At 46.0% G+C, this 8,447-nt stretch overlaps 1 long non-coding RNA gene across 1 annotated transcript; it reads right to left on the reverse strand.

Annotated features, from left to right (window-relative positions):
- Positions 1–1,309: 1,309 nt before the first annotated feature.
- Positions 1,310–5,305, reverse strand: LOC143414896 (uncharacterized). Its single transcript, XR_013095502.1, has 2 exons — positions 5,020–5,305; positions 1,310–1,486 (listed from the first exon to the last, which is right to left on the reverse strand). It is a non-coding gene; the product is annotated as an uncharacterized LOC143414896 (long non-coding RNA).
- Between the last annotated feature and the right edge of the window lie 3,142 nt (positions 5,306–8,447).

Genomic DNA, 8,447 nt, shown 5'->3' on the forward strand with positions numbered 1-8,447 from the left:
GTACTGAGTTCACAAGAGGGAGGAGAATATCTCTCTTGAACTGTTCAGTGTATGTTACCACCAGGGGAAAGTCTGCATTTTTAGACTCATACTGAAATTGGTGATTTGCTTTTCAGATTTATGTGGCAGAAAGGGAAGTGTCATCTCCAAGTCTTATATCTCGATCATCCCTTTGGGCTGATGAAAGATGGAGTTTTGGGTTTTTTCTGGATGAAATTCAGAGTCATGCTATACCTCATTAATTCCCACTTCTGGGATCTGGGCAGACACATGTTGTACTGAATGACCACAGTTAGAAGGGATTTTCATGATCTTATCTCCTTTTTTAGGCCTCTTACTGCAGAAATGGTTTCATTGTCATCTAAAAGTGTCATGGTCGCAGCGTTTTGTGTTTCCTTTTGGTTTCATCTTGTGTTTTGTGCTAATTCTGATTTTGTATTAGTTCTTAGGGTTGAATCTGGTGTTTAGTGTTTTACCAGCCCTACCTGTGTCTTTCCTCTGTTCTGTTCGTGTCCCCAAGTTTGTATTGTAAAACAGTCTGTGTGTTTCCTGTTTTACTTTGAAGGTTTGTGTCTCGTCTTGTGGTTCAGCTGTGCTCCCCTCCTGTGTGTCATTCCCCTCATTACCTCGTGTGTATTTATAGTGTGTGTCTGCCTGTGTTCCTTGTCGCGTCGTCTGCATTACTCTGTGTTAGTTGGTATTACTCCGTGTCTGTCTGTTCTCATCTCGTGTTCCAGGTTCATTAGTTTTTCCCAGGTTAGGTTCGTGTCTTTGTGCAGTCCTCGCCACCCTTGTTTCTGTTTATATTTCACCCTTTGTAAACAAACACTCACCTGCATCTAGCCATTTCCTGCATCTTGGGTCCTCATTTAACTCCACCACACGTCTGCTGCCCCAGCCATGACAAAAAGTCTCTCATCTCATTGTTGATCATATAATTATTTACACTACCAGTCAAAAGTTTGGACACATCTTCTGATTGAATGGTTCTTCTTCATTTTTTACGACCTTCCACATTGTAGAGTCAGCGCTGCAACATAACTGAGCACGGCACATTAAAAATGCATACTTTATACGTATTTACATATATTTATGTATACGTATATATATATTTATCTGTACAGTGAACTTGAGATGACCACCAACACTGGCATACACATTCACAGTGTGTATCAGTGTCAATATTTACCAATAAACTTAAACAATGAGTTTTAATCAAAGAATCATGTGAGGCAGAGATATTTGTAAGGAGAAAGGATTTCTTCATGTTTTGAGGAAGTGCTGAAGACTGAAGTGACACAACTTCAACTTTATGAATGACACTGATTGATTTTATTATTTTGATATGATGTTGCATTTATTAATGATGGCTGCTGCTCCTGTCTCTTCCATCAGGTGAAGAATGCTGCTCATGCTCGTCCGGCAGGTCCTGCTACTCCTGTCGCATCTCCAGCCGCTCCTGCTCCTCCTTCAGTTCCTGTTGCTCCTGCAGGGACAGGAAAAACGCGTGGGAGCAGCGCCCTCTCGCTAATGTGCGAAAGGGCGCTGCTCCCACATAAAATCTGGGCGCACAAGATTACCCGCTCTGAGCCCTTCCTGCAAGAGTGCGCAACGCCCACGCCACCACACAATCCAGTCCACCTCTCAAACACGCACCAGATTACACCACTCGGAGCTCCTCCTGCACGCACACGAGAGTTGGCCACACCCAGCCACCACTCACTCTGGGGCATCTCTCGCACGTGCACTGAGGAAAGGTCCATAACCTGGTCGGGAGGGGGTATTCAGGAGGTTCAACGCTGGAACATTGAACACTCCAACCTCCTCCTGCACGCACACGAGAGTTGGCCACACCCAGCCACCACTCAATCCGTGCCACCTCTCGCATGCGCACCAGATTACACCACTCCGAGCTCCTCCTGCACGTGTGCGAGAGGGGGCCACACCCAGCCACCACTCAATCCGGGCCACCTCTCACACGTGCACTTAGGAAAGGTCCATAACCTGGTCCGGGAGGAGGGATTCAGGAGGTTCAACGTTCTACAGATGAACCTCACACTCTGAGCTACTCCTGCACACCTCTTGCACATGCACAAGATTACGCCACTCGGAGCTCGTCCTGCAAGATGGCGCCACAACCAGCCACCACTCAATCTGGGCCACCTCTCACAAACCCACTGAGGAACGATCCATAACCTGGTCCGGAAGTGGGGGGGAGGAGGCTCAACGTTCCAGCGTTGAACCTCACACTCCTGCACGTGCGCAAGAGAGTGTCACACTGGACAAACTCTTGCACTCGCAACAAGATTACACCCTTCCAAGCCCCTCCTACACGCGCACGAGAGGGGGCCACACCCAGCCACCACTCAATCCGGGCCACCTCTCGCACGCGCACCAGATTATGTCACTCTGAGCTACTCCTGCACAAGATTACCCACTCTGTGCCCTTCCTGCAAGAGTGCGCAACGCCCACGCCACCACGCAATCCAGTCCACCTCTCAAACACGCACCAGATTACACCACTCGGAGCTCCTCCTGCACGCACACGAGAGTTGGCCACACCCAGCCACCACTCAATCTGGGGCATCTCTCGCACGTGCACTGAGGAAAGGTCCATAACCTGGTCGGGAGGGGGTATTCAGGAGGTTCAACGCTGGAACATTGAACACTCCAACCTCCTCCTGCACGCACACAAGAGTTGGCCACACCCAGCCACCACTCAATCCGTGCCACCTCTCGCACGCGCACCAGATTACACCACTCCGAGCTCCTCCTGCACGTGTGCGAGAGGGGGCCACACCCAGCCACCACTCAATCCGGGCCACCTCTCACACATGCACTTAGGAAAGGTCCATAACCTGGTCCGGGAGGAGGGATTCAGGAGGTTCAACGTTCTACAGATGAACCTCACACTCTGAGCTACTCCTACACACCTCTTGCACATGCACAAGATTACGCCACAACCAGCCACCACTCAATCTGGGCCACCTCTCACAAACCCACTGAGGAACGATCCATAACCTGGTCCGGAAGTGGGGGGGAGGAGGCTCAACGTTCCAGCGTTGAACCTCACACTCCTGCACGTGCGCAAGAGAGTGTCACACTGGACAAACTCTTGCACTCGCAACAAGATTACACCCTTCCAAGCCCCTCCTACACGCGCACGAGAGGGGGCCACACCCAGCCACCACTCAATCCGGGCCACCTCTCGCACGCGCACCAGATTATGTCACTCCGAGCTACTCCTGCACGCGCACAGGATCACACCACACCCACGCCACAAAAACACTCCGGTCCCCTCCACACTGAGTTTAGAAAAGTTCAACATTAACGTGGACACTGCATGTCCCCTTAACATTTCCACTTTAGCAAATGTCACCTGCTGAGCGGTCCTTACTGCACTCTTCAAAAGGTTTCAATCTATTAATAATATGACAACATTCATTTGAACAAAACACATTCTAATTAAAATAATCGACCTGATTTACGGCACAAATCTCACTTTTTTTTTTAGGAAAGAGAAGCACACACACACACACACACACACACACACAGTTTCTGTAGCCAAACAAAAGATAACAGATCCTAAGATACAAACATTTTCATTCCTCTTAGATTTTAGCAGTTACTCAGAGTCTAGCGGTAGGCAGGAAAATGAACACAAACATGATTTGTCTAAGAACAGGCTGTAAGATAGTACTTGCTTGGTTATATCACACTAAAGAAATTACAAAATGTGAGCACCCATGTACATGCATGCAGCGAATATCAAATTCTACTCTTTAAAGCTTTTATGCAGCAAGAAGGTACCTTTGAACAGCGGTCTCCAACCTTTTTTGCACCACGGACCGGTTTATGCCCGACAATATTTTCACGGACCAGTGTCTCAGATAAATACAACAAAATAAAACTAGTATCAGTATCGAAAAAAAGAAGATTTATTCATAACACATGTGAAAAGACCCAGGAAAACCGAGTTAACAATAAAAACGATAACAAAATAACGCTTAAAACCGATAAAACCCCTGAAAACCAGACATTTCACACCTGAGCCTCAACTCTCGCGGCCCGGTACCAAACGACTCACGGACCGCTACCGGTCCGAGGCCCGGGGGTTGGGGACCCCTGCCTTAGAACAGCCAGTCCGTGAAAATATTGTCGGGCATAAACCGGTCCGTGGCGCAAAAAAGGTTGGGGACCGCTGCCTTATGCTGGGCTTACACTGTGCGATTTTTGGCCCATTTTGAGCCGATTTTTGAGTCGTGCGACCGTTTTGGCGATCGGCCCGATTTTGGCCTTCATCGTGCGTCATGCATCGTATAGTATACGTGGGGTAACGAGACGCGATTAACCCCTCACGACCAGCTCCCGATCATCAATCGCTTGGTCGTGAGCGACCCTCGCGACCGTCGTGAGGGTGTCACCGCAGTTTGTCACACTGCGCACGCGCAAACACAAATGTCAGCGAAAAAGACGGAGCAGCACAGCAGTGCAGCGTGTGATCTGGACACAAGCGATGGAGGAACAACTTGTAGAACTTTGGAAAGCTCATCCGAGCCTTTTCGATGTGGCCTCACAAAATGATCACGACCACAACAACCGTGAAAATAGTTGGATCTACACTGCTGCTCAATCACAGCTGATCAATGTTTTTCATTAGCAATTTAGCAAAGTTGATGGTGGTGGTGTGTCTGTGTGAGTGAAAGACAGAGAGAGCGAGCGACAGAATTTCTGTTATAACCTTCATTTTATGGAGGCACAGTGTGAGCACTCAGGTCGCATCAGAGCATCGGGCGGTATAGTGTGAGACCCTGCATCGTGACCTATGACCCCTGCGAGTCAACCGTACAGTTTGAGCAGGAGCTGAAAAAATCGCACAGTGTCTGCCCAGCATTAGAAGACCAACACATGTACAGGTCCCTCCACACTGTGTTTAGAAAAGTTGAACATAAACGTGGACACTGCATGTCCCCTTAATAATTCCACTTTAGCAAATGTCACTTGTCGAGCGGTCCTTACCTTAAAAAATAATCTCTTTTTCTTTCCTCTCCTCTCTTTTTCTCCTCTGTAATCCAAAGTGCATGTACCAGCTCTGCCAGCATTTTTCAAAATGTGTTTTTTCCATAAATGCTATGACAACATTCATTTGAACAGAACGCATCTGACGCATTTGCTAAGCTCCACCCCCGGCTACTGTTGAGCAGTACCTGGTTACCTGGTTTCTATATTTCTCCATGTAGCACAGTGTCTTGTTAATTTATTAGGTTGAGTCGTTTAAAAGAACATGTCACAAACTTGTATTGATTCACAAATACACCACCTAATCATATGTGATAAGTTGGGACTAAATTTAAGTTGTGTAATGGTCAAGCAACTTGATAGCACAGTGTAATTGTGCGAAATTAATCAAAGCACCCCCAAAGATTTCTTACTTTTTTGAGAATATTTGCTGTTTGTGTGACACACTACTAAAAATATAAAAAGCATACAGTACTGTACTTGTTTGAGGCGTAATATTTTAACAACAAAAGTATAGATAACCCCCCCTCCCAAAATGGTTTGTTCCAGCTCTCCCCTACTCTGACTCTAGCGCTCTGGCTGCCAGAGCGATGGTGGCTGAGACGCAGCGGTGCAGAGGTGTAAGTGCCTGGCTTAAAACAGGGCATGTTAGCTGCATTTAACCTTCAGTTACTCTTTCTACAGTTAGGTAGGAGTCAGACCATGTTTCTTTTTAGCTGAAAAGCATTACACCAGGTAACCTGCAGTGTTGAAAACGTGTTTTCCGACGATGTTTGCTGCCCTACAATCCGTCCTACTCTGTAGTAAATTCAGCGACATTTGACCCGTCCTGTTGCTCCCATTGAAATGTATACAGCCTATTTAAAATCTAAAACTTTAGATTGTCCGCAGCCTGCTGTTGTTACCACTGTCCTGTTTGAAATGGATGCTAACTGACTGAATGCCCATTAACCTTATAACTGTTGTGTGCGTGTGTGTGTGTGTACAGAGAGACAGCCAGGTTCATAATGGATATAAGGACGTTTTTTCAAAAAAAGGAGCCACATCAGGTAAAAGTGTAAGATCAAATGATCCGTCAATCAAGAATAATGTTGGATCAGTGTATCAATGTTTATATCTTTTATTAGATGTTCATGTGGTTTGGTTATTTGCCTTTTGGTTGAAAGTACACTGAGAGGACTTTTTGTTAGTGATCTTAACAGAATTTTTTTCATATTAATGTAATTTTTCATCTCATTGCATACAATCTATTTGTGTATGATTGTCAGTGCAAAGGGAGCGAGGAAAGAGGGAACGTGAGGAGAAAGTACAAGGTCAGGAAGAAGCAGGTAAGAAAACAGACAGGGAGCAGTGACGGGCACAACAGAAACTGTTAAACTGACAAAGAGAAATACATACATGCAAATGCATACATATATGTCCAACCAGAGCATGTTGGTTGATGTTTAAGTGATTGCCTTCTTGTCTTTGGTGTGTAGTGGTACATTTCTCATGACATGCCATCTCTTTCTCATGTATTCACGTCATCCTCTTAAACTAAAGATTTAAGTAAAATTCATATACAGACAATGTGTGAAAAAACAGTTTATTTTTTGATATATATTGGTTATGCATTGATCAAAAAAATAGTTGATGTGTAATGTTATCACAGGTACCTGCAGCCCAAATGAGAACATCATTATACACATAATTTAATCACATCTCCCTGTCCTCCACTCTCCCCACCTTCACCCAGTATGTTACCTGCTACACCAGAGACAATAAAACATTGGACTTATTGTATGCCAACACCAAGGAGGCATACAGCTCATCACCTCTCCCTCCCCACAGGGAACTGTGCTGGCACCGTTCCTCTTCACCCTCTACACTGCAGACTTCTCCATCAACTCCCCACGCTGCCACCTACAGAAGTTCTCTGACGACTCTGCCATAGTCGCCTCATCACAGGTGAGGACGACTCCGAGTACAGACGGTGGACTCTGGACTTTGTAGACTGGTGTCAGCAGAACCACCTGCTGATAAACGCCGGGAAAACCAAGGAGTTGGTGGTGGACTTCCGGAGACGCAGACCCACCACACTGACAGCGGTGAACATCCAGGGAGTGGACATTGAGATAGTGGACTCTTATAGGTACCTGGGTGTTCACCTGAATAATAAACTGGACTGGAGCCACAACACTGATGCTCTTTACAGGAAGGGTCAGAGCAGACTCCACCTGCTGAGGCGGCTGAGGTCATTTGGAGTCCAGGGAGCGCTTTTAAAGACCTTCTATGACTCTGTGGTGGCATCTGTCATTTTTTACAGTGTGGTATGTTGGAGCAGCAGTTTATCAGCAGCTGAGACGAAGAGGTTGGATAAACTCATCAGGAAGGCCAGCTCTGTTCTGGGATGCACCCTGGACCCAGTGCAGGTGGTGGGAGACAGAAGGACTGTGGCCAAAATAACATCTCTGATGGACAGAGTCTCCCACCCCATGCATGTAAATGCTGCTGAACTGCAGAGCTGCTTCAGTGACAGACTGCTGCATCCTCGATGCATGAAGGAGCGTTTCTGCAGGTCCTTCCTCCCTGCAGCTGTCAGACTGCACAATCAGAACTGCTCCCAGCAAACATACATGTTTACGTCTGCGCTGTAACTGCAATAATTTAATCACTACAACCTGAGTTTGCCTCTTATCTGTAGTTAATTTAATTTAATTTAATAACTGTACAGTACTCTGTTTATAGTAACCATTCTCCTTGATGTAAATATGTAAGAAAAATTGTGTATGTTTCTGTTCTGTGTCCTGGTTGTTTGTATTTGTGTCTTTCTGGCTGCTGTTACAACCAAATTTCCCCTTGTGGGACAATTAAAGGATTATTCTATTCTATTCTATTCTATTCCTACTACCAGCAAGCACACATCTTCTAACTGTGTACAGCAGTATCCAATATGTCTATATCCATATAGACGACTGGATACAGCTATAACTGAGAGCTGCATTATTGTTCACAGGACACTTGCTGACTAAACTCCCCAAATCTGAGGTTCCTCTGTGATCTGGGTCGTGGCTGTTGGTGCACCATTAGAGACTACTACTGCCATAACCAGTACTGACCTTAAGCGTTTGGGGGACTGTTTAAAGAGGTAATATGCACCCCACCCCAATAAAAAAGGGAAAGGATTCAAGCTGGTAACAGCTTTAAGCATAACAAACAAATGACACCAACTGCCTTGACTAAAACAATGCTGTTTTTGGAATAGAATGAGGGGACGCCTCGTCATTTTCCTACTTTTGTGTTCTGGTGGTTTGTCCGTGTTTTGAAATTTAAAGTAAGTGAAAGAGTCATTGCCTATAAACTTCAGCACCATGGACAGTTCACTGACTACCCGAAAGAAGAATGGGACATGTCAAAATGCTGAGGGAAAGAAATTAGGCAGGTTACAC

The sequence above is a fragment of the Maylandia zebra genome, linkage group LG23 (assembly GCF_041146795.1).
Source record: "Maylandia zebra isolate NMK-2024a linkage group LG23, Mzebra_GT3a, whole genome shotgun sequence".
Lineage (NCBI taxonomy): Eukaryota > Metazoa > Chordata > Actinopteri > Cichliformes > Cichlidae > Maylandia > Maylandia zebra.